The sequence below is a fragment of the Bos indicus x Bos taurus genome, chromosome 14 (assembly GCF_003369695.1).
Source record: "Bos indicus x Bos taurus breed Angus x Brahman F1 hybrid chromosome 14, Bos_hybrid_MaternalHap_v2.0, whole genome shotgun sequence".
In the NCBI taxonomy this organism is placed as follows: domain Eukaryota; kingdom Metazoa; phylum Chordata; class Mammalia; order Artiodactyla; family Bovidae; genus Bos; species Bos indicus x Bos taurus.
Window position 1 is genome coordinate 79,322,803 of NC_040089.1, and position 26,519 is coordinate 79,349,321.

Below are 26,519 nucleotides of genomic sequence, written 5' to 3' on the forward strand. Positions count from 1 at the left end.
TTGTACTAAAGCAAGTATACAGAAGTCTAAGGGCCAAGCCATCGATTTGCTCTTTTGGATAGCTTTGAATTTAAGTTGCTCAATTTAGGACTGTGAAAACAGAAGTAAATTCTTTGTCACCAATAAAATGCACAATTACTGAGTACTATCTGGGGAGAACACTTATTTTAATAGATGCCCTTAACCATATTGTTTTCTCTCTTAAGTGTAAATAAAGGCATGGGCACCGGGTTTTTGTCTTGTTTGGTTTTTGTACTTTAAAAATCCCCAGCTTTTGTTCCAGAAGCACAACTTTAGAGCAGTAGTAACAATTTCTGGGTGATTCATTTTCTTTTTACCTTTTCTCTGACCTAAAAAAAAAAGAAAGTTGGAAGTTTGTGATCTACTTGTTTTTCTGAACTCTCTCTGCTAAACCGAAGAATCTCCTGGTGTTATTTGCATAGTTCAACTGAAATGGTCACTGAACAAACATCCCAAGGTGGGGCATCATTCTTGAGTAGTTAACATCATTTTTTTCCAAATCAGCATACCCAAAGATATTCTGTTCTCTTCAGTCAGATCCATAGGAGTCACTTTTTCCCTCTAGCTTCCAGTTGCTTGCTTGGTGCTGTAGCTGTTTTGGCCACTCATTGTGCAGTCTTGTAAGGTTCTTTGAGAAATGTCTTTGAATGATAAGTTGCCACACATGTGCAAGTGATTGCTGATTTTGTTGCCTACTTCCAGCAGGGCTCTGACATGATGGAAGGCCTGGCCTGAAGCCGCCAGTTATCCCTGCCAATCATCAGCCACAGTATATCTCTGCCCTCTGCCAACACCATCACACTGTGGCAGCTTCGGAGTTATCCTTGATAAAATTCTTTTGAGGCTGATTATAATCATCATTCATATTTCTTTCAGTTACCAAAAGTATAAATCTAAAGAACCATTAATAACATGAGATAATATTTTTTTAAAAAATTGAAACCATGTGTCTGACCTTGAGATTTCAGTTTTTTCATTCACTTTTCAGGCCAAAAAATAATAATAAAATGGGGGGATACCTCTTTTAAGAAAAAAAAAATACCTTAAAATCAATATGTAATTTTAAAATACTCATTATATGCAAAATATTTCATTGGATATTGAGAAATATTTAAAAATAGATAAGCTGGTCCCCTTGTCACACTGAATTGGCTATTATCTAGACATGGGACAGCCACTTCCTTGGAAAGCCTTTTGACAATGAAAAAGAAGACTGGATGCTGAAATGCTACTCTGGGAAATCTACATTTTCACATCATTGTATACCAGCAGAAAGTTGATAAAATCAGGACAAAGGGGCAGATCAGTGGAGGAAAAGAGAGAGTTACAAAACTGAGGTTGAAAAGGTAGCTTTAACTGATATCACATGGGGCTTCCCCAGTGGCTCAGCAGGTAAAGAATCCTGTTGCAGTGCAGGAGACAAGGAGACTCGAGTTCAGTCCTGGGTCCGGAAGATCCCCTGGGGGAGGAAAATGGCAACCCACTCCAGTATTCTTGCCTGGAAAATCCCATGGACGGTGGGGTCGCAGAGTCAGACGCAACTAAGCAACTGGCACATGCGCAGTGTTACACAGGACATGGACGCTCATGCTGAGGAGATTGAACGCTCTCAGAAATGCAACGGCATCACTGAAAACTGAAGAAAAAGAGCAACCGTTGTCCAAATAAGTCTGTGGCCATTTTTCATCATGACTTTCAGCAGGCTTACCTAACTTTGACTTAGGACAAAGTGTCTTAGGACAAACACCATTAAACCTGCTTAACATGAATATTTGAGATTAGACAAAAAAATATTCTATGTGTGGGAAGAGAAATTAAATTTCAGCATGAAGCATGATTTTATATTTTCAAAATGTTTGGCTTACTGAACTATGACTTTACCTAGCTATGTAATTATTCAGTGAATATTTATTTGAATGTTTTGCAAAAATGAAGTTTACAGTTGAATTAGTGATAGAAAAGTAAAGGAATGCTCAAAATTCTCCAAGCCAGGCTTCAGCAATATGTGAACCGTGAATTTCCAGATGTTCAAGCTGGTTTGAGAAAAGGCAGAGGAACCAGAGATCAAATTGCCAACATTTGCTGGATCATCAAAAAAGCAAGAGAGTTCCAGAAAAACATCTACTTCTGCTTTATGGACTATGCCAAAGCCTTTGACTGTGTGGATCACAATAAACTGTGGAAAATTCTGAAAGAGATGGTAATACCAGACCACCTGACCTGCTTCCTGAAAAATCTGTATGCAGGTCAGGAAGCATCAGTTAGAACTGGATGTGGAACAACAGACTGGTTCCAAATAGGAAAAGGAGTAGATCAAGGCTGTATATTGACACCCTGCTTATTTAACTTCTATGCAGAGTACATCATGACAAATGCTGGGCTGAATGAAGCACAAGCTGGAATAAATATTGCTGGGACAATATCAATAACCTCAGATATGCAGATGACACCACCCTTATGGCAGAAAGTGAAGAGGAACTCAAAAGCCTCTTGATGAAAGTGAAAGTGGAGAGTGAAAAAGTTGGCTTAAAGCTCAACATTCAGAAAACTAAGATCATGGCATCCGGTCCCATCACTTCATGGCAAATAGATGGGGAAACAGTGGAAACAGTGGCAGACTTTAGTTTTCTGGGCTCCAAAATCACTGCAGATGGTGACTGCAGCCATGAAATTAAAAGACGCTTACTCCTTGGAAGGAAAGTTATGACCAACCTAGACAGCATATTAAAAAGCAGAGACATTACTTTGCCAACAAAGGTCCGTCTAGTCAAGGCTATGGTTTTTCCAGTGGTCATATATTGATGTGAGAGTTGGACTATAAAGAAAGCTGAGCGCTGAAGAATTGACGCTTTTGAACTGTGGTGTTGGAGAAGATTCTTGAGAGCCCTTTGGACTGCAAGGAGATCCAACCAGTCCATCCTAAAGGAAATCAGTCTTGGTGTTCATTGGAAGGACTGATGTTGAAGCTGAAACTCCAATACTTTGGCCACCTGATGCGAGGAGCTGACTCATTGGAAAAGACCCCGATGCTGGGAAAGATTGAAGGCAGGAGGAGAAGGGGACGACAGAGGATGAGATGGCTGGATGGCATCACCGACTTGATGGACATGAGTTTGAGTGAACTCCAGGAGTTGGTGATGGACTGGGAGGCCTGGCGTGCTGTAGTTCATGGGGTCACAAAGAGTCAGACGTGACTGAGAGACTGGACAACAACAACAAAGGAATCTGAGCGTGGCATTTGATTTCCTAAGGCTGATGTAAATACCTACATTTGGAGGATGACATTCATTTTCTACAAATATCGGGCACAGACATAGATTTTAAGTTTGTAGCAGAACCAATGGCACCCCACTCCAGTACTCTTGCCTGGAAAATCCCATGGACAGGGGAGCCTGGTAGGCTGCAGTCCATGGGGTCGCAAAGAGTCGGACACGACTGAGCAACTTCACTTTCACTTTTCACTTTCATGTATTGGGGAAGGAAATGGCAGCCCACTCCAGTGCTCTTGCCTGGAGAATTCTAGGGACAGAGGAGCCTGGTGGGCTGCTGTCTATGGGGTCACACAGAGTTGGACATGACTGAAGTGACTTAGCAGCAGCAGCAGCAGAGCCAAACTGGGAAAACTACGGTCTTTATTGAGCTCTCATTCTTGTGAGTGAGATGGGCAGCAGTCTAGTTGGATAACTGTAACATAAGAAGAGGAAGACAGAGGATGAGATGGCTGGATGGCATCACCGCCTCAATGGACATGAGTCTGAGCAAACTTCTGGAGTTGGTGGGACAGGGAAGCCTGGTGTGCTGCAATCCATGGGGTCACAAAGAGTCAGACAGGACTGAGCGACCGAATTGAATGAACATACAAATTTGTAAAATATTATGTTCACCATCAGATGTAGATTTAAGGTATAAAAGAAGGTAAATAAGATTAACAATAGTGTCAAAATGTTTTGTGTCAATTCCAAGAATGGAATTGCACTCTATCAACATGGAGAAGACTGAAGCAGGACATTTTGCAGGTAAGGATCAGGAGTAGAGCTAATGTGGAGATTTCTCTTAATGTTGTTAATCAGCATCTAAATAACAATACATTTTACTGTCAGATAAGCAGATGGACTTGTAAGTCTGAATTTCAGGGGAACCATGTGTCAGTGAAGGTACAGTATTGGCACACACGGTAATAGGATTTTACAAGAGATGAGTGTAAATGGTAAAGCTTAGAGAAGACATGAGGAACTCGGGATCCCTAGGCTGATGAGCCTAGGGATGACAGAGAAATAAAAAGAAATGGGCTGCAGAGGAGACAGACATAGACAAGTAAATCTCCCAGGAGATTCCCACTAAATAATTTGAGTAATTGAGTGAAAGAATAAAAAGATGATTAAACACTGTTAATAATCATGCTATTTGATTTAGAAACCAAAGAATTTTTGGCTTCTCCTGTTCTTATCACTTGTCACATTCTGACCTCCTGGTAATTCAAGCTTAGTCAATGAAAACTTGGGCCCTCATTCATTGTTTGCCTCTTCATCCGCATTTCTGTCGTCGTCATGAACAAATCCATCATCATCATAGATAATGCATCCAGGGTCCAGCCTCCTTACCCCTCGACCTCCTGACTGTTCACAGCTTTCACCTTCATTCTGCTACATCCATTCACTGTCAGAGTCACATTGTGGATCTTGCCATCACCAGGAGTTGTTCACTTAAGAAATTCTTAACTTTAGTATTCAATTCTGGGATAACAGTTCATGTAATACTACCTGAAAATGAAATGAACCAAAAGCGTTCCTCTAAAAATGAAAATAAGTAAGTAGATTTGGATTCCCTTATGAATCAGATGAATTTAATACAGTTCTCTGCTTTTAATAACTCAGTTATTATAATTTTAATTGCTACTCACTTATTATTGTTGTTGCTAGAGTACTATGGCTAATTCTGTGGAAAAGTCTTTATCGTTAACATCCTGATTTTTTAGTATTATGTTGTATTATGGACATATAGTTCCTTCTGCCCAGATGTTAGGGCTCCCAGTCCAGGACCGGAACAACACCTCATAAAGGTACTTTGGGACTCAGGTCACAGTGATATTTCAATATTGTCCCTTAGCTGCTGGGTGACCTGGTTCGATTCCTCATTGTAGAATCATATCTATGCCTTGGCAGCATGGCAGGTGCTTATCCAAGGCAGTAGTTCTCTCATAATTTATTAAGCTTCTTTTCTTCAAATAGTGGACTGGAACCTGTCACCTTATCCAACATCATTATCAGGAGACCAGACTGTCTAATCCTGAGCCAAGCAGGCTAGTGGACTTCTGTTGTTCTTTTGTTGCTAAGTCCTGTCCGACTCTTGCAACCCCATGGGCAGTAGCCTGCCAGGCGCTCCTCTCCATGGGATTTCCCAGGCAAGAATACTGGAGTGGGTTGCCTTTTCCTTCTCTAGGGGATCTTTCTGACCCAGGGATCATACCTGTCTCCTGCATTGGCAGGCGAATTCTTTACCACCCAGCCACCAGGAAAGCCCACTGGGCTTTGAGTGAGTGAGTGAAACTCGCTCAGTTGTGTCCAACTCTTTGTGACCCCATGGACTGTAGCCCACCAGGCTCCTCTGTCCATAGAATTCTCCAGGCAAGTCTACTGGAGTGGGTTGCCATGCCCTCCTCCAGGGGATCTTCCGGACTCAGGGACTGAACCTGGGTCTCCTGCATTGCAGGCAGATTCTTTTACCATCTGAGCCATGAGGGAAGCCCCAGTGGACTTTCAGCTAAAATGATAGAGAAATATCTCTATCAAATTTAAACTGAAAGAAATGCAAGTTAGTGGGGGGACGGGCAGTGGACTTACCCCCTCGCTATTTTGCATTCCTCCCTGGTAGCTCAGTTGGTAAAGACTCTGCCTGCAATGCAGGAGACCTGGGTTCGATTCCTGGGTCTAGAAGATCCACTGAAGAAGGCATAGGTTACCCCTTTCAGTATTCTTGGGCTCCCTGGTGGGTCAGATGATAAAGAATCTGCCCGCAATGAGGGAAACCCGGGTTCAATCCCTGGGTCTGGAAGATCCCCTGGAGAAAGGGAATGGCAACCCACTCCAGTATTCTTGCAGGGAGAATCCCGTGGACAGAGGAGCCTGGCGGGGCTACAGTCCATGGGGTTGCAAAGAGATGGAGAAGACTGAGCAACTAACTAATTGACACCTTGATTAAAGTACCCATTGTTATTGTAAATAAGTCATGTTTCTCTAGAATGCACTTGCAGCTTTCATCTCAAAACTGAAAGGTGAAATTTCATTTGGGCATGATTTTTGCTGGTACCATACTTTACTAATAAGATTTGTTTGCATAAGAAACAACAAATTTTGTGAAGTATTCTAGTTTCACATTAATGGCCATGAGCTTTTCAAGCACAGAAAAGCTTGATGGTTTTTTTTTTTTTTTTAAAAAAAAAAACAAGCAGTAGAGTAAAAATGGAGTATTTGAAATGAGAAAAAAATTGCTATGAATCTCAAATATTTTAAGATATATTGCTGTCACACAAGATCACCTCTATAAACATCCTTCTACTTGTTTTCTCCAGAAGTATTTTCTGTATAAATTACATATTGTCAGGCTTAGATCATATTTCATGCCCCAAGAGCCTTTGCGAGACCTTGCAGCTGTAATAAATAACAATCAGGAGATACTGTTAAAAAATATCACAAATTTAATTGTTTAACGAATAGACTCCTACTTAAAGACTAATGCTCTGTTTTTCTTGGGCTTAAAGATTAGACATACTTAAGGATAATTCTATATCACTTATTAGTTTTTGTCAGGAATAGTTTATTTTCCCAGAACTGAGAATAATCTGAGATTTATTCATGCTTAGTATCTGTGATCCTATTCTTCTCAGGATAACAATAAATATCTTTAGTATTTAGAATTATTGTTAGGAGAATAAATGTGCTGTGTCACTCAGTCATGTCCAACTCTTTGCTACCCCATAGATTGAAACCTGCCGGGATCCTCTGTCCATGGGATTTTTCAGGAAAGAATGCTGGAGCATGTTGCCATTTCCTCCTCCAGGGGATCTTCCCAACCCAGGGATCAAACCCAAGTTTCCTGTGTCTTTTGCATTTGCAAGTGTATTCTTGACCCCTTAGCCACCTGGGAAGTCCATAGGAGGATAAATAATAAATACCTTTTCTTTAAAAGACAAAAAAAAAAAAACACAAAAAGAAACCTGACATTTATTGTTTGACATTTAGCAATTTCCAAAATTTATCTGCAAAATACTTAGCAGACTTAGGGATTCAGTTCAGTACAGTTCAGTCACTCAGTCGTGTCTGACTATTTGCGACCCCATGGACTGCAGCACGCCAGTCTTCCCTGTCCATCAACAACTCCCAGAGTTTACCCAAATTCATGCCCATTGAGTCGGTGATGCCATCCAGCCATCTCATATTCTGTCGTCCCCTTCTCCTCCCGCCTTTAGTCTTTCCCAGCATCAGGATCTTTTCAAATGAGTCAGCTGTTAGCATCAGGTGGCCAAAGTATTGGAGTTTCAGCTTCAGCATCAGTCCTTCCAATGAATATTCAGGACTGACTTCCTTTAGGATCAACTTGTTGGATCTCCTTGCAGTCCAAGGGACTCTCAAGAGTCTTCTCCAACACCACAGTTCAAAAGCATCAATTTTGGGGGGTTCAGCTTTCTTTATAGTCCAACTCTCTTATCCATACGTGACTCCTGGAAAAACCATAGCTTTGACTAAATGGACCTTTGTTGTCAAAGTAATGTCTCTGCTTTTTAATATGCTGTCTAGATTGGTCATAACTTTCCTTCCAAGAAGTAAGCGTCTTTTAATTTCATGGCTGCAGTCACCATCTGCAGTGATTTTGGGACCCATAAAAATAAAATCTGCCACTGTTTCCCCATCTGCAACTTGCCAGGCTCCTCTGTCCTTGGGATTTTTCAGCAAAGAATACTGGAGTGTGTTGCCATTTCCTCCTCCAGGGGATCTTCTCAACCCAGGGATCCAACCCATGTCTCCTGTGTCTTTTGCATTTGCAGCTATTTTCTTGACCCCTGAGCCACCTGGGAAATCCATAGGAGAATAAATATATTATCTTTTAAAAACAAACAAACAGCAAAAAAAAAAAAACAAAAAGAAACCTAACCTTTATTCTTGATATTTAGCAATTTCCAAAACTTTACCTGCAAAATATTTAGCAATCTTAGGGATTACAGAGCTAATTTACTGCATGTTGCTACTTCACTTTCCTTAATGTACTGTCAATGTTAGCTGAAAACAGAAATACAATATGTGGGGAGGGATAGTAAGAAAAAGGTGGAACTTCTCTCTTACTTTATCTTATGTTATGTCGTCAAATGTTCACTCTCTATCTACTACTCACTTGCCAGCTTCCCATCTGTTGACAAGTGCTCACTCTCTCTCTACTCACTTGCCAGCTTCCCATCTGTCGAACTACAAAGAACAGGTTCTGCATGGCTTTGGGTTTCCTAGTGGCTCAGTGGTAAAGAATCTGTTTGCAAAGCAGGAGACATAGGAGAAATGAGTTTGGTCCCTGGGTTGGGAAAATCCGCTGGAGAAAGGAATGGCAACCCACTTCAGTATTCTTGCCTGGAGAATCCCACAGACAGCGGAGCCTGGCAGGCTACAGTCTATAGGGTCACACAGAGTCAGACACTACTGAAGTGACAGCACAAGCACACAACCCGCTGTTTCTAGTGTCTTTTCAAGGGGCATCTAAGTTCAGGGCACATTCAAAACCTCCATTTGGTTTATTTAAATTCTTATTTAAATTAAATTAAAAATTCTTATTTAAATATTCCAGAATATTCTTTGCAAGAAAATCATGAAATAGTATTCTCAGACTATAATTTCGTAAACATGTTTTAAGGTGGTAGGTAGATTTTTAACCTTTCTCTTTTCTTTCCTTTAAATGTTAAAAGATAGATTCTGTTTAATCTATTTGGTTTTGGTCAGGAACACGTGTTTCCTCATCAATTCTTCATAAGAAAGCCATTTTTACAGTGAGAGTAGACATCTCAAATCTCAAATTGAGCTAAAAGTCTAATTCTAAAATTAGGGATATACAAATAATAAAATATTGCTATAGGATTTATTTATTAAATGCTAGTTTATTTTACTTTTTCCTTTTTGTCTCTGATGAAATTCTATATCTGTATTTTTGTTACATATATATATGTATGCATTTAGGAGATATCCTTATATAAATGCATGTATATATATATATGTATGTATGCATTTAGGACACATTCTGTGGGCAGGTTTTATATATAAGGCCCTGTGCAAAATGACAGTGACTCAGCCTAGCTCAGAAGAACCACTATGCTAGTGGGAAAGACACACTTCCAAACAAAACAGAAACAAAACAAGATCTTAGATGCAACTCAGTACATGCTTGTTAAAGGGTTCTAAAGGGCTCTATGAGAATAAGAAGAAGTGACTAAATTAGGCCCAATGTGAAAATAAGGCCACATTTTACGATTACAGTGTTTACTTTGCCTTAGCAACATAAATCACCTTCATCATTATGCATGCTAACTAAGCAGGGCAAAAATAAGGTACAGTTAAGCAGAATTATTTAGCTAATTACTGTGTTTCCAAATCTTAAATCCAGTATTGAATTTCTTCTTTTACAGAAAATTTTGTTATATTTCCATTTTTTAATGACTGTATTAAATTCAGTTTTCATTTTCACCAGTGGACAGATGCTTCCAACTTACTTACGGACAAATTAATTTTTGTCTCTGCACTAAGACTTGACATCACAAATTTTAAAACAATTAGTAGTTTTTTTATAATGGAATGAAATTAGTATTAAAAACATAATCAGTGTTGTATTGATTTGCCTGAAAAGTATAATTTCCTGAAATGTAGCCAGTAATTTATTTGTTTTTTTCATCTAAACAATAAATTACCCATGGAAAAAAGAACTAAATTACTTACAAAGCACTGATTGACTGGAAGACTATATACATACTTTCCATATATATATATATATATATATATATATATTCTGTTTTGAGATTGGAACAGAGTGTGAATAATTTAAAGTGATATTTGCATTCAGGCTTGAAATATACTCAAAGTTTATATTCAGATATAAGTATATCTGAAGTTTATAATTAGACCACTTTTAAAATATAATGAAAAATTCTAGTCCGAACAAAATAACATAGACCCACTTTTCCTTGCTACCTCCAACTACGAGCATGTATAAACTGTGGAGCTGTATACCATGGTCACAGCTGTGGAACTCTATGCCAAGATCACAGGATAAAAATCTCCAGGATTAGCTGAGCCCCATGGCAACTGTTGCCATGGGCCTCTGATCTACACTGGCCAGCTCCGTCACTCCATATTAGGTAAAATACCCATCCTATAGCACCTAACCAATCATGCAGTGCCACCCTTCCATCAGGAATTTTCTTTATCTTGAGGCTATAGAAACTGTCTAGTAACCCATGAAAGGAGTCGACTTTGCCTGGTCTCTCAGGAGGTTGGCCCACTGTGTTGGCAGTCCCTCATTCTTTCTGCTCTTTTTTACTAAGAAAGTCACTCTCTTTTGAAATGGTCTAAGTCTGGAAATTGTTTTTACAGCCTTTGCATGGGCCAATCACATAAACTCTGAATATGTTGCAGATGGCAACAAAAAAGAACTCTGAGAAGTAGTAAGAGGATTGCAAACTGATTTGGAAATCCAACACCAGAGGGACAGAGCAAGAACAGGAGGTCTTACATTCTTCCAGCTTGCAGAAGAAGGGCTTGCAGATCCAGCCCTCCCTGGCCCCAAACTTGGGTGGCACAGTGGTAAAGAATCCAACTGCCAATCCAGGACATGAAAGAGACACAGCTTTGGTCCCTGGCTTGGGACGATCCCCTGGAGGAGGAAATGGCAACCCACACCCACTCCTGCATTCTTGCCTGGGAAATTCCATGGACAGAAGTTCCTGATGGGCTATAGCCCCTCGGCTCGCAAAGAGTTGGACATGACTGAGCAACTGAGCACTCATGCACATATAAGATCTTTCTTCTACTGAACAGAGTGGGATTCCTCTGGCAACCTCAAGACACCCGACACTGATAAGTGGGATAGTTGAGACCCTGCCAAAAATAAGCAGCCAGAGGAAATACTCAGCAAAGAAATACAAACTGTAATACAGTGCTAAATGGAAATTATACAGCTGAAAACGAAAATAAAATCGCACTGGGTGGTCTTGGTAATAGACTGGAGATGACAGCAACTTGAGATTAGACAATGGAATTTACCCAACTGTAATAATAAAGAGTAAAAAGACTGAAAAGAAAAAAGTAAAACAGTGAGGCTGAAATTTCCTCGTTATTAATGGCTGTAAACTTAACAAATTTAGTAAAAATCACAAATCCAAAGATCTAAGAAACTGAGAAAATCTCACAAAAGATAAACAAATCTATGTGAAGATGTATTTTGCACTTTCAAATACTAAAGACAAAAACAAATTTGAAAATAGCCAAAAAGAAATAATGCTATCTTTGTAAGAGAACACCATTTGGAATGACAGTTGATTTCTCATCAGAAATCATGGAGATCAGAAGGAAGTAACATAACATGCTATTTTATAAGTTTTGAAAGAAAAAAATGTCAATCACAAAGTTTACATCCATTCACGAAGAGCCCTTCTCATATGGAGAAAAATAAAAATAATTTATTACTAACAGACCTATCTTTAACCATTCCCTAAAAGAAGGTTTTCAAATGGAAAGTAATTATATAATAAAAAATCTTAGAATGCATGAAGGAAGAAGTTGTGAAAAGAATTGCATCAGGAGTGATGGAGCTGTGACCTAAGGACCTCCACGGTTGCTGCTTGTACCGGACTATTGCTGAACATGCTGAATTAAAGCTGCTGAAAGATTGCTGAGCTGCCAAAGAGAGAAATATTGTCGAGAACTGGAATTTTTCTCAACTAAAGGAAACATACCTTTCCTAGTAACAGGTAAGGTACATTCCCTAACCCAATTGTATATATAGAACGATTTTACCCTCCAATCCAAATTCTTGGTAAACAATTTGTGTAAAGCTGCATTAACTTTCTCTCTTTTCTATAAAACCCTCTACTCATCTTCCTTTGCTGGGATACTGTTCTGGGTTCCTCCATAACCCTCAAATTGAAATTCTAAGAACCCAAATTTAGAGTTGGTAGTTCTTTCTACTGATGAAAGGAATATCTAAAGAATATAAAATAGATGGCTCTTTTCTACATGTTTCATAAATTATATTGGACGATTTAAAAGCAATACCATTAATACTCAGAATAATGTTTAAAAAGAAGGATTTTAAAGGGCACAGAAGGACATAAGAATTATGTGTATCACAGTGGTAAAAAGTTAATGCAACTCAATGGCTATATGTCGTTGTGTTAATGATAGTACAATCAGTGATAATCAGAGCAATCACTATGTTAACTATACAATGCTGCTGCTGCTGCTGCTAAGTCGCTTCAGTCGTGTCCGACTCTGTGCAACCCCATAGACAGCAGCCCACCAGGCTTCCCCATCCCTGGGATTCTCCAGGCAAGAACACTGGAGTGGGTTGCCATTTCCTTCTCCAATGCATGAAAGTGAAAAGTGAAATTGAAGTCGCTCAGGCGTGTCCGACTCTTAGTGACCCCATGGACTGCAGTGTTCCAGGCTCCTCTGTCCATGGGGTTTTCCAGGCAAGAGCACTGGAGTGGGGTGCCATTGCCTTCTCCAAACTATACAATGAGAGACATCAAAAACACTACAAAAGTAGATAGAATTCTTATAAAAGATTTAATAACTATAGATGCACAAGAAAAGAAAAATGTAGAATGAGTTCTCATAAAACAAATGAGAAATAACCAACAATATGGCAGACTTCAGTGCTAACATATTCATAATTACCTAAAATGTAAGTACTCTAACAGTAAAAAATGAAACTAGAAATAAACAACAGAATACAACAGGAAAATCTCAAAATATTTAGAAATTAAACAATATACTATTAAAGAATTCATTTGTAAGAAAAATTTTAAAAGTTTTGAAGGAATTTAAAACCACATAAACTAGAAAAAAAAAAAAAGAAAAGGAAAAGAAATGTGTAAAGCAACTGAATTATTTCTAAGGAGGGAAATCTATAGCATCAGATGCTTACATTAGAAACAAGTAAAAGTTTCATATCAATAATCTAAGTTTCAAACCTAGAAATAGAAGAGCAAAATAAGTCCACGGCTAGCAAAAGAAAGGAAATAATAAAGGTTAAAAACCACTGAAAAATTTAAAAGAAGAGAATACAGAAATTAGTAAAAACAAACTAATTCTTTTAGAAAAATCAATACAGTTGACAAGACTGTCAAGATGGACAATAATAAACAGAAGATGCAATATTCAGAATGATACAGAAGGTCATCAGTATTGATTGAAATTGAAGATATAACGGCAGAGCCTACAGCCATTGTACAGACAGTAAAAGAACAGTGGCAATAATTTTAGACTCATAAATTTTCTCAAAATCCACAAGCTACCAAAACTCAGTAAAGATGATATTGGCAATATAAGTAGCCTTATAAACACAAAGGCAATTTAATCTGTAATTTGAATGCTCCTAAAAATAAGTTTCATATTCAATTGATTTTACCGGCCAAAACTATTAAACATTTAAAATATAATTTACAATAATTGTGTGCAATATCTTCCAGAATATAGAATAGGATGGAAAACTTCCCAGTTCATTTTACGAGGTCAGTATTACTGTGATTCTAAAACAAGAAAAGGCAGTACAAAAAAAAACACACAGATCAATACTTCTTATGACTTTAAGGCAAAATCCTCAAAAAATATTAGCATACAGTATCCAGCAGTGCATAAAGAGAATAGTATAAGTGATCAGAAATACAAAATTTGTTTAAAATTCAAAAATCAAGCATAACATTGCATCAGTAAGACAAAGGAGAAAGATCCTATTATATTTTCTATGTCAATCAAAATTGATGTAGAAAGACATTGAACAAATTCCAATGCCCATTCATTTAAGAAAAAAAAAAAAAAAAAAAACACCTGACAAATTACCAAAAGAAGGAAATTACCTCAGCTCAATAGAAAAGCATTAAAAAATCCTGGAGCTAGTAACACCCTTAATGGTGAAATTTGGAATGCTTTCCTCCTGAGATGAGGAATAAAGTAGGAATGTCTACTCTGTCACTGTTATTCAAACTTTATCCAAGTATCCATTTCAGTAGGACAAAGAATAAAAGTATGCAGATCAAAAAGGAAGAGGATGACATGATTATTTATGTAGAAAATCCACACAAATTTACAAAAATTCTCCTAGAATTTTTAATAAGTGAGTTTACCAAGTTTTGGGGATACCAAATCAACACATGGAAATCAATTGCATTTTCAAATGTTGTTTATCTTCACTCCACATGTACTACTTAGCTATGCACTTAACAAAATCTTTAAGAAAATTACGTGCAGATAATTACAAAAGGGTGATGAAAGAAATACAGGAAACCTAAATAAATGCAGGGACATATTGTGGTCATGAACTGAAAATTTCAACATAGTAAACTTGTCTATCTAGGTTGGTCATAACTTTCCTTCCAACAAAGCTCTGTCTAGTCAAGGCTATGGTTTGTATGGATGTGAGAGTTGGACTGTGAAGAAAGCTGAGTGCCGAAGAATTGACGCTTTTGAACTGTGGTGTTGGAGAAGACTCTTGAGAGTCCCTTGGACTGCAAGGAGATCCAACCAGTCCATGCTGAAGGAGATCAGCCCTGGGTGTTCTTTGGAAGGAATGATGCTAAAGCTGAAACTCCAGTACTTTGGCCACCTCATGCGAGGAGTTGACTCATTGGAAAAGACTCTGATGCTGGGAGGGATTGGGGGCAGGAGGAGAAGGGGACGACAGAGGATGAGATGGCTGGATGGCATCACTGACTCGATGGACGTGAGTCCGAGTGAACTCCAGGAATTGGTGATGGACAGGGAGGCCTGGCGTGCTGCGATTCATGGGGTCGAAAAGAGTCGGATGCGACTGAGCGACTGAACCGAACTGAACTGAAACTTGTCTATTGTATCTATGTTTCTGATGCATTTTCTATCAATACTCCCAGGAGATTTTTTTCATCAACATATATAAGCTTGTTGCAAAATTTACATAGAAAGTCACAGGCCATAATATAGTTAAATGAGTTTTGACAAAGAAGAATAAGTTGGGGAGACTTTTATATAACTACAGTGTCATTTGTAATGACAAAATTTTGTAGACATGGTAAACAGACTTGTGACTGACAAGGAATAGGGATAGTGGGTGGTTGGGAGGTAGAGGTATTTACAAAAAGGCAGCAGGAAGCATCCTGTGAGGTTACGACTGTTTAGAATACTGACTCCAGCAGTGAATACACAAACCTAACCATGGGATTCAGTGCTATGGAATCTAACACACACACACACAATTGGAAGTGAAACTGAGGAAATATGTCAATATATGTAAGATATTATCTTTGGAGAAATTAGGCAAATTGTGAGAGAGAGAACTCTGTATTGCTTTTTAACAACTGTGTGTGAATCCATAATTATCTGGATTAAAAATTCAATTAAAATATAATAAAAGCTCACTGTAGGACCAGGAACAAGAAAGAATTCAGAAATTCTTGTATTACCTGCTTAGCTTCATCTTATTCGCTACACCATATCGCATAGTCAATAAATTATAACAGCTTGCCACCAGGGAAGCCCGTGAATATGGAGTGGGGAGCCTATCCTTTCACCAGGAATCTTCTTGACCCAGGAATCAAACCGGGGTCTCCTGCATAGTAGGCTGTTTCTTTACCAGCCGAGCTACCAGGGACAACCTCACTTTCACTTTCTCTCACCTGCATAGCTTCATCTTGTTTGATATATTATACTGAGTAGTCAATAAATTAAGACCTCTTGAGGGCAACTGTATGTATCTCTGTACCATTAAATATGACCCTGAGGTTTTCATACTACAAATGCTCAATAAATGATTAATAAATAAATGAATAAAATAGAAAAACAAACCTGGAAACATTTATTCAATTTACCCTCATTTTACTGTATGAAGTATTCAGAGCTTTTCTAGGGATCAAGAAAAAATATTTAAATTTAATGTAACTTCTTGGAACTCACCTGCCAATAAGTAAATCTCACAATTCCTTTTTGTTTATCTCAAAAAAGATGAAACTGCGAATAAAGAAATTGACACCAAATCCATACTCATATTTCTCCAGTATTTATTTCATCAGTAAATAATTATCAAGGATAATCTGCAAATTTGCTACCTTTCCTGGCTGATAAGAATTATAAGGTGCCCTGTATTGGTTGATAGAGAAGATGGTTTTAATTGGCCCTATTTTGCTTCTATGAAGCTGGCATTTGTGAATCAGGAGTTATTTTATTTGGTATCATAATGACCCCTTCTTAGTCGTCATTAAGAGACAAAATCCAGTTTTTTTGGTGAAAGGAAATGAAGAACTTGAATGCCTTTAACAGCAGATCTCTGTCCTGGTGAGAAATAGGCAACCTGGGTTTGTTGAGAAAGAATCACCATGGGCACACAGTTGCTCATAAAGTGTTCTGCAAACAATTACCTAAATTACTTCCAAGCCTTAAATAAAAATAAGTCTAAAAGGACATTTGAATATAAAAATATATGTATTTTCCCAAAGAACAACGTTAGTGATGAAGCTACTTCAATCCTGCCAGTTTCAGTGAGTTCAGTCTCTCAGTCGTGTCCGACTCTTTGCCACCCTGGGGACTGCAGCACGCCAGGATTCCCTGTCCATCACTAACTCCTGCAGTTTACTCAAACTCATGTCCGTCGAGTCAGTGATACCATCCAGCCATCTCATCCTCTGTTGACCCCTTCTCCTCCCGCCTTCAATCTTGCCCAGCATCAGGGTCTTTTCCAGAGTTGCACCAGTTGAATTCTGCTCACATGCTGCATATATTGGGTTGGCCAAAAAGTTCCTTCAGTTTTAAAGTAAAAATGAAAGACACAATTTTCATTTTCAAGAACTTTATGGGAAAAAAAAACTTCACTGTTTTATTTTACTATCTTCTGGTACTTTTCAGGCAACTTGCTAATTCCACCTTCCCCCAAATTTTTATCTTTTTGACCAAAGAATTTTTCCGGGTGACTTTTACAGTCTTCCAGGGAATTGATTTTTTTTTCCATTAAGAGAATTTTGTAAAGAAAACAAAAAAGGAAATCCGAAGGCACTCTGTTTGGTGAGTACAACAGATGAATCAACTTCTCGGTCAAGCTTTAACAGTTTCGGCCAGGTCATCAAAGAAACACACGGTCTTGCATTATCCTAATGGACGATTATACGTTTTTCTGGTGACTAACTCCAGATGCTTTTCATTGAATGCTGCTTTCACTTGGTCTAATTGACAGTAGTACTTATTGGAATTCATTATCTGGTTTTCCAGAAGGAGCTCATAATAGAGGCCACCCTTCCAGTGGCACCAAGTGCACAGCATCATCCACTTTGGATGAAGACGTGCCTTCGGTGTGCTTGCATTTTTACCTTTCTTTAAATAATAAAGCATGATATGCCAAAATGTTGCTTTTTTCTTCCATCTTTAAAATTGAAGTGGCTACACAAAACGCTTTTAAACTGTGGTGTTGGAGAAGACTCTTAAGAGTCCCCTGGACTGCAAGGAAATCAAACCAGTCCATCTTAAAGGAGATCAGTCCTAGGTGTTCATTGGAAGGACTGATGCTGAAGCTGAAACTCCAATACTTTGGCCACCTCATGTGAAGAGCTGACTCATTTGAAAAGACCCTGATGCTGGGAAATACTGAAGGCAGGAGGAGAAGGGGACAACAGAGGATAAGATGGTTGGATGGCATCACTGACTCAATGGACCTGAGTTTGAGTAAGCTCCGGGAGTTGGTGATGGACAGGGAGGCCTGGCGTGCTACAGTCCATGGAGTCGCAAAGAGTCAGACACAACTGAGCAACTGAACTGAACGGAACACAAAATTCACCAATTTTGATTTTTTTTAACGCACACTGATAAGACAGCTATCAGAATACTAACAAAACTGTTTCAAATGAAGTTAAAAACAGCTAAGTGCTACCTTATGGAAAAAAAAACAAAAAACTATCACCTGTGATACTTACTTCAAACTACTGATTCTGAGTCACCTTCAGGCTCACTGCACTTGAATTTGTGCTTTACTTTGCAATGCTGTGTACTCACGGTGTATGTTGACGGTAAATGTGCATTCAGAAACTTGCAACAAATAAGCCCACCCAGAAAAGAATCTGGAGAACTAACCTTTGCTATTTTATTTTATTTTTTATTGTTTGCTGTGATGTTTCTTTAGCAAGATACTTCTCTTCTAGAAAGGCAAGTTGCTGGCTCCTACCCACCATTGTATTATCCATGGTTGCATCTTCCACACATTTACTAGCCTCTAAAGTTGCCCTTTTCACTTTTCACTTGCATGTGCTGGAGAAGGAAATGGCAACCCACTCCAGTATTCTTGCCTGGAGAATCCCAGGGACGGGGAAGCCTGGTGGGCAGCCGTCTATGGGGTTGCACAGAGTCGGATACGACTGAAGCAACTTAGCAGCAGCAGCAGTAGCAGCAAAGTTGCCCTAACAATTTTTAGGGAGAAGAGAAGAAAGGAAGGTAGAGAAATCCTTGTTCTTTTCAGGTATTGGAGCCCTCTCATCTTCGTTCCCTGTTCTTCAACAAAAAAACAGAGGAAGGAAGTGAAAAGAGCCTCTCTGCTGCTAACAGATTCTGCTGTGAAGCTTCTATTTCAGCCCCTTCTATTTGTTACACAGTAATATATATATACTTTCTAGTATGATGTCCAAATAGATACTTCAAAACATCCTTGAGGTTCTGAAGTACTTTAATCTTGTTTCTGGGCTATGTGCATACGGCAACAGTCTATAAGTGCATTTTGAGGATGCTTACAAAGAAGTCTGTGTTAGAGGGGTGTCCACAGCTCCCTGCAGGACTTGGGAGACTCATGGGGGTGAGGCTCTATTCAATCGTCCAGCAAACAGCGTTGAGTGCTTACACTGTGCCTGTGCCTGGGAATATATTAAGGAATCATGATGAAAGGATACATAAAACACGGCTGCTGTCCTCAGGCAAGTTTTATTGAGGAGACAAACAAGAAGACGAGAAAAATGCAGTAAAGAAATATGGGCAAACAAATTGCTCTCTGGGCATAAAAAGAAAGAGAGAAAGAAAAGTCAGCCTCCGGGAGCAATAGCCAGAGGTTGGCACATAATTTGAGGAGTGATAATAAATAAGGAAGAAGGCACTGGGGTTCGGACACAGAACGATGAGGTGAAAGCTGTGCTGAGTTGTATATTTATCTTGATGTCAACAGAAGCAATTTGAGGAGCCTTGTGATCCTATTTGATTATTTGCTAAGGAATGGAAGCTGAAGTCACAGGGACAAGTCAGGAGTATATAGCTGAGAGGATAAGAAACATCACTCATTTCAAGAACTGTTAGTGAGGAGAATAAAAGTGACCTGGTCATCAATAAGTGTTGGCATACACAAGCAGAAGGAGCTAAGAAGCACTGATTTTCTCTCGGGCATGTGAGTGGGTGGTTGTGCCTTTTACTCGGATAAGTAACCCCAGATGCAGGTCACACAGGTAACGCTGGAAGGAGAACAGTCCTAGAGAATGCCAGAGCAAGAAAGTGCAAGCTGGGAAGGGCGCTTCCTTTACACAAACTCTAAATGAAGACGCTTATACAGGTAGTCAGGAACAACCTGTAGCACAAAGTCACTGATTTTGCTTATTTTTAGTTTATGTATTGAAGTTTCCAAGGGGCTTTTGTATGACTAACGTGAAACATATTCTCAGGTTCCTTCGCAAAAATGTCTGCTGTCACGCCCTGGAAGTGACCGTTCCCCCTTTTGGCCCAGTGCACAAAGATCAGTTGTGTTGCCCATCCTGCCTGAATAAGATCAAGGGCATAGAAATGAGTAGTAGCCAGAGAAATCCTGGCAAAGGTGAATGCAGACCTGGCCCCTGAAAGCCCACTCTGCACCACTCCTCCCTTTCTGTCTTCACATTCCATAACGATCTTGAGTGGCATGTACTGATGACGTGGCCCCGCAGGACAGAGGAGCTGATACAGCTGAATGGCTGCAGGAGCACAGCTCCCCTGCCAGTCACAGGGGTTTGTCTCAGGAGCAAGTGGACTGGGTTAATGCATTGAGATTTGGGGGTTGTTTTAAACATTTTTAATGCTGCTGGTGTTGATACCAGGAGTAGGATCCCACTGTAACAAAAATGTTGACTATGATATTGACTTTGTGATCAGATATTGGACAGAGAAGAAACTGATTTTTAAAGCTAGAAAACTGATCATTCATGTTACATGGGGTGAAATTTTTCATGGCTCAAAACCTCCAATAGCATGGGAAAAAAAGTCTTCCCAGTAGCTCCAGGGGAAGTGGTTGAAAAGAATTAAAATCTCAGCCTGCGTTGACAATTGTTAGCTATATCTGGCAAGAGGGAAGTAAGTTCAGAGACTGTTATGAATGGTGCAATAAGAAAGAGAAAGGAAACCGGAGCAGAAAGTAGTCTAGGGCTAGTGGCATCGAAGTCTTAAAAATGTGTATGCTTTAAGCGAAGAAAAGGGAAAAATATTTAAGAAAACAGCAAAAGCATATTAAAATCCACTTTTTAAGTTTCCTGTTTGAACACTAAAGCCTCAAGCTAGCAACTATTAAGTTAATAGAGATAAATTCTGGGCAAGGATGCAAAGAAGTAATTCAGATTTAGGGATTATGGCTATAAGAGTGTTTATGTATTGTTATCGGCACCAAGAATTCATTGAGAATAGATCAGAAGCCTGTTAAGTTATGCAACAGGGAGGAATTATATTCTCAAAGGAACTATGAGTCCAGTTGCTAAAATTCTGACTTTTTTTTAAATCTACATCATCCAAGAATCATTTCAGATGTGGTCAAAGAAGACTCACTCCTCTTCCAAATGTCATTGTTAGGGTTCATGAAAAAATGGGAAAAAATCCTTTTAAAGATTAGAAAAAGAGCTATACAGAGAATACCCCCACTGCCAGTGCAGGGACCCAGGGCTAACCCCTCAAGACCCTGGCACCTCTACCGAGCTGCTGAAGACCTTCCCAATGCCTTCTCTCTAAGTTCTTTATTAGTTGTCCTATTCTATCATAATACAGTGTATTAGTGAGTATAAATGAGGGCACTTTAGATAACAGGTTGATCAGACCAAGAAGAATCATGTTCTGACTTAGTAGCAGAAAATATTGCACATTCTCTTAAAGACTCTGGACCATGGCTAATTCCAGATACTGCTGCTGCTAAGTCGCTTCAATAAGTGTCCGACTCTGTGCGACCCCATAGATGGCAGCCCACCAGGCTCCCCCGTCGCTGGGATTCTCCAGGCAAGAACACTGGAGCGGGGTGCCACTACCTTCTCCCAATTCCACATACTAGATGGCGGTATTGTAGGTTTTCTCCCTTGTGGAGGGGTGGATCCACTCTATAGAGGGAGGAAAAAGTGAGGTGTATATGTGGTTGCCCCAGAGTAGACATGCAGAGACTGCTGGGGCTTGATGAACCCCATTTCTTCCTCTGATTCCTGGACTGCTGAATGCATGAATGCTAAGTCGCTTCATTTGTGTCTTACTCTTTGCAAATCCTATGGACTGCACCCTGCCAGGCTCCTGTGTCCATGGGATTCTGCTATTGTCTCTTCCACTTTATAGTTAAACTTAGAGGCTGTGTAAAAGCTGATGGTGCCCAAAGATGTATATTGTCCTTGACTGCAATAAGCTGAGATTCTTTGTAAACTTCCTTGTAACATTAGTGAAGCAACTGTGAAGTTACAATTGTATATTATAGATATTAATCTATCCTGATGAATGCATTCCTTTTTAGCAGCTTCAAGATCTCTAAACATAAATTTTATATTTATTATAAAAGGTTTTTTATAAAAGGAATATTATTGTATTTTTATTTTCTGTTGCAGGTTTTACTGATATGTTTGGTTAATCAATATTCAGAGATTTTCCTAAAAGAAAAGACATTGAAGAATGAGGTTAATAATTTTCAGATAATTATACATTAAATATCTAATTTGCCATTAATTACAAGAATAAGAATTGGCCAAATTAATGTATGCCTTTAATTACATTAGGTAATTAAATTTCACAGTTTAAAATGATAATTAGTACATTATTCATGCAATATCCTTTTCAAAACTTGATCATTTTAGCTTGGAGGAAGCAGTATGGTATAGCTAAAAATGAAAATTAAGAGTAGCCTTTATCCTTGTCTTTGTCACTTAAAAAGTTTACACTTTTTACAAGTAATTCTTCTTTAAGTATTTGGTTTTCACATATTAAAAAAATGAAATTAGAAATACTTATCTTTCAGCTTTTTGTATGCATCAGATAATTTAAGCAATGGAAATGAAAAATTTAGTCTGATAACACTCAATGGGAATTATCTATGTTCTTTTTATTACTCATTTTCCAGTAATAATTAATTATGGATCAAACTGATTTTTATAATAATCACCCCCTCAAAATCAAGGAATTAATGTTGACAAATGTAAAGTTACAGATAATAATATGTTCATTTTAAATACAAGCTTTTGGAATAGGAAGAAAATTATTCACTCAAAATCAATTCTACCTATGGAATCAAATGCTATTTTTGAATTAACCCTAATGCCCATAGATTTAGCATATTTGTATTCATTAAAATTTTTATTTATTCTACAATATTACCGAACACTTCTCTGTGTACCAGGGATTTTAGTCAGGCTTTAAATGTACATACGAGAGTCATCTGCCTAGGAGTGATGACCATTAAAAAAGAAAAAGGATGAGCTCACCGAAGCAAGAAATGTATAAAGAAGTAAACAAAATAAAAACAGGCCATTTAGAGTCTAGTAATGAAAACAAGATTAAAGTTGGCAAAAAAGTGAGAAAAGTACAAAATAATATATTCTTACCAAAGCCAGATGAGCTTTAAGAGACTGGAATAAACAGTAGTATCAAAAATGGCAGAGATTTTATGGAGCAGAAAAACTAAGAAAGAGACTGAGAAGACCACTTGCATGAATGTTTCACAAATAAAATGACCTTTTTGAATAACAAAATACCTTTTAAACTATGATACATCTTATCCGTTTTATACCTTCTACTTTATCCTGAGATTTCCCCTAACTCATTCAGATTACATTAAAAGTTCCATCTCAGTTAGAGTCTGTATTACTCCTAAAGTAAGCATACACTTCTGTACAGCTTATTACAAATGTGCACTTTGTTTGTCTCTCCTGTTTTCTTACCTCTCATACATCCCTTGATTATTAACTACTATTTATTATTTTGCAGTTGCTAGAGTTATCTTCCATTTGGACATGATGCAATCTGAACATATTTCAATTGTTTCTGAAATAAGGATCCTTTAATCAGCCCTGGGATTTCTTTGGAAGGAATGATGCTAAAGCTGAAACTCCAGTACTCTGGCCACCTCATGCGAAGAGTTGACTCATTGGAAAAGACTCTGATGCTGGGAGGGATTAGGGGCAGGAGGAGAAGGGGACGACAGAGGATGAGATGGCTGGATGGCATCACTGACTCGATGGACGTGAGTCTGAGTGAACTCCGGGAGATGGTGATGGACAGGGAGGCCTGGCCTGCTGCGATTCATGGGGTCGCAGAGAGTTGGACACTACTGAGAGACTGAACTGAACTGAATCTTTGGTATGAACTTTCAGTTACTTTTATAATCTGTTCTTCCTTTTCAAAATACAGATTCACAATCTGTCTGAGAATCATTTTATTTTTGTCCCTTCAAAAATAAGATAAAAATCCAAAATGCACTTCTCCACTTATAATTAAGAAAAGCCACCAATTATTATCTATTTATTTCCTTTTTAGCTTTAACTGTCGCTTTAGTCCTTCACATTATAGAAGATGAGGATTTGGTGTTGTCATACTACTGCTCTTAGACCCAGGAGAGTGAGGAGCCTTAATATATTATTAAGAAATGTGTCTCTTGCCTCCAGGCTATTGCGTTTTCATGACTAGATTGTAAAACTTCCTAAAAACAAAAAGCACAACTATTGCACCAAAAAGCCCACTCCTCCCTAAGTCCATAATGGCCGCATTATGTGTCCTTAAGACCCTACTGGACTTGGGGCAGCGGTGAGGCCATGCCCGCCCTCCCTGGCTGCGGGGCGCTGGCAGGGCCTGCAGGGTGGGGTGGCTCCCACTGAGCTCCCGCAGCTGGCAGGCCGGAGGAGGCGTGGGGAGCAGGCCGCCCCTCGGAGAAACCAGTCGGCACAGAGACGAATTGCAGGTGGTGCCCAGTTTACGCCATCAGCCTTCGGGCTCTTGTCTCGGCCGTGGAGGCGCTGTCCTCGCCTTGGCTGCGCCCCCCAGGGCCTCCTGTCCGTTGACCCCTTGTGCCTGGGGGTCCAGCCTCGCCCTGGCCGCGCCGCGCCTGATGCGCCTGTTTCCTCGGAGGCGGGTGGGCATCCTCTATGTGGCTGAGCGGGGCCGGGGCTCCGGGTGACCTTCTCGGCAGGGGGCAGGACTCAGACTGCCAAGGGGCCGACATGATGCCCGCCAGAGCCAGGACCAGCCTGGCAGGCAGTGCGTGTGCATCCTGGCGAATCTGGATCTAGCGCGTCCAGCATCTGCTTCCAGGGGACGCCGACCTTCTGCCTCAGCCTGGGCTCCAGGCCTGTCCTGGCCTGGGACCTTCTCTGCGGGGGTTTAATATAGAATCTATTTCAGAGAAGATAAATTTCCAGAACCTTAATTCCTTTAAATACATGTAAACCTATGATTGTTCCTAACCGCTTTTACAAAAAGAGTCGGACACATCAAATTCAACACCAAAGCACAAGCCACTCATTGACATTAATATAGTAACAAAGTCAAGTAGCTATTTTGTTAACAAACATTCATATTTATTTCCAAACATTTCTGGTGTTTCCAAATCTGTAGGAGGGACAAAAACACCAAGGAAACAATTATCTCTTAGAGATACAAATATTCAACAGCTTTGCTCTTTTAGCTATTAATTCAAAAGTTTTGTTATCAGAGTTTTAGGCAATTATCAAAAGTATTGCCAACAGTCTCCTAGTCACAATGTATTCTATACGGTAAACCAAAATGGTTATTACATTCTATCAAGTTGTAAATTGTAAACAGAAAATATGCCTTGAAAATAGAAGTGAAGTCGCTCAGTCATGTCTGACTCTTTGTGACCCCATGGACTATAGCCCACCAGGCTCCTCCGTCCATGGGATTCTCCAGGCAAGAATACTGGAGTGGGTTGCCATTTCCTTCTCCAGGGGATCTTCCAACCCAGGGATTGAACCCAGGTCTCCCACATTGCAGGCAGATGCTTTAACCTCTGAGCCACCAGGGAAGCCTTAAAAATTAGCAGCATCAAAAAATTGGGTGATTCCTACATGGTATAAAATAGTGAGTTACATTGCTTTTTGAATAAAAGATAATTTACCAATAAATATCAACACTTTAAGTAGTTTTAAATGTGTGCATATCAATAATTTCAGATACGTGGATGACACCACCCTTATGGCAGAAAGCAAAAAGAAACTAAAGAGAGTCTTGATGAAGTTGAAAGAGGAGAGTGAAAAAGCTGGCTTAAAACTCAATATTCAAAAAACTAAGATCATGATATATGGTCCCATCACTTCATGGAAAATAGACGGGGAAAACATTCAAAACAGTGACAAACTTTATTTTCTTGGCCTTCAAAATGACTGCAGATGGTGACTACAGCCATTAAGAAATTAATTAAGAAATTAAGCCATTAAGAAATTAGGAGACGTTTGCTCCTTGGAAGAAAAGTTATGACCAAACTAAAAGAAGTATTAAAAAGAAGAGACATTACTTTGCTGACAAAGGTATATCTAATCAAAGCTATGGTTTTTCCATATGTATGGATGTCATGTATGGATGTGAGAGTTGGACCATAAAGAAGCCTGAACCCTGAAGAACTGATGCTTTTGAGCTGCGATGTTGGAGAAGACTCTTGAGAGTCCCTTGGACTGCAAGGAGATCCAACCAGTCCATCCTAAAATAAATTAATCCTGAATATTAATTGGAAGGACTGATGCTGAAGCTGAAATTCCATTACTTTGGCCACCTGATGTGAAGAACTGGCTCATTAGAAAGACCCTGATGCTGGGAAAGATTGAAGGCAGGAGAAGGGGATGACAGAGGATGAGATTGTTGGATGGCATCACTGACTCTATGGAATTTAATATTTAAATTAAGTATTTAAAATTTGAATTAAATATTTACTGAAGAACAAGTTCAACTTGTGGAAAAGAAAATCTAAATGAAGTGACAGAAAATTATAAGACACTAATGAGAGAAATCAAAGATGACATAAACAGATGGAGAGATATTCCATGTTCCTGGGCAGGA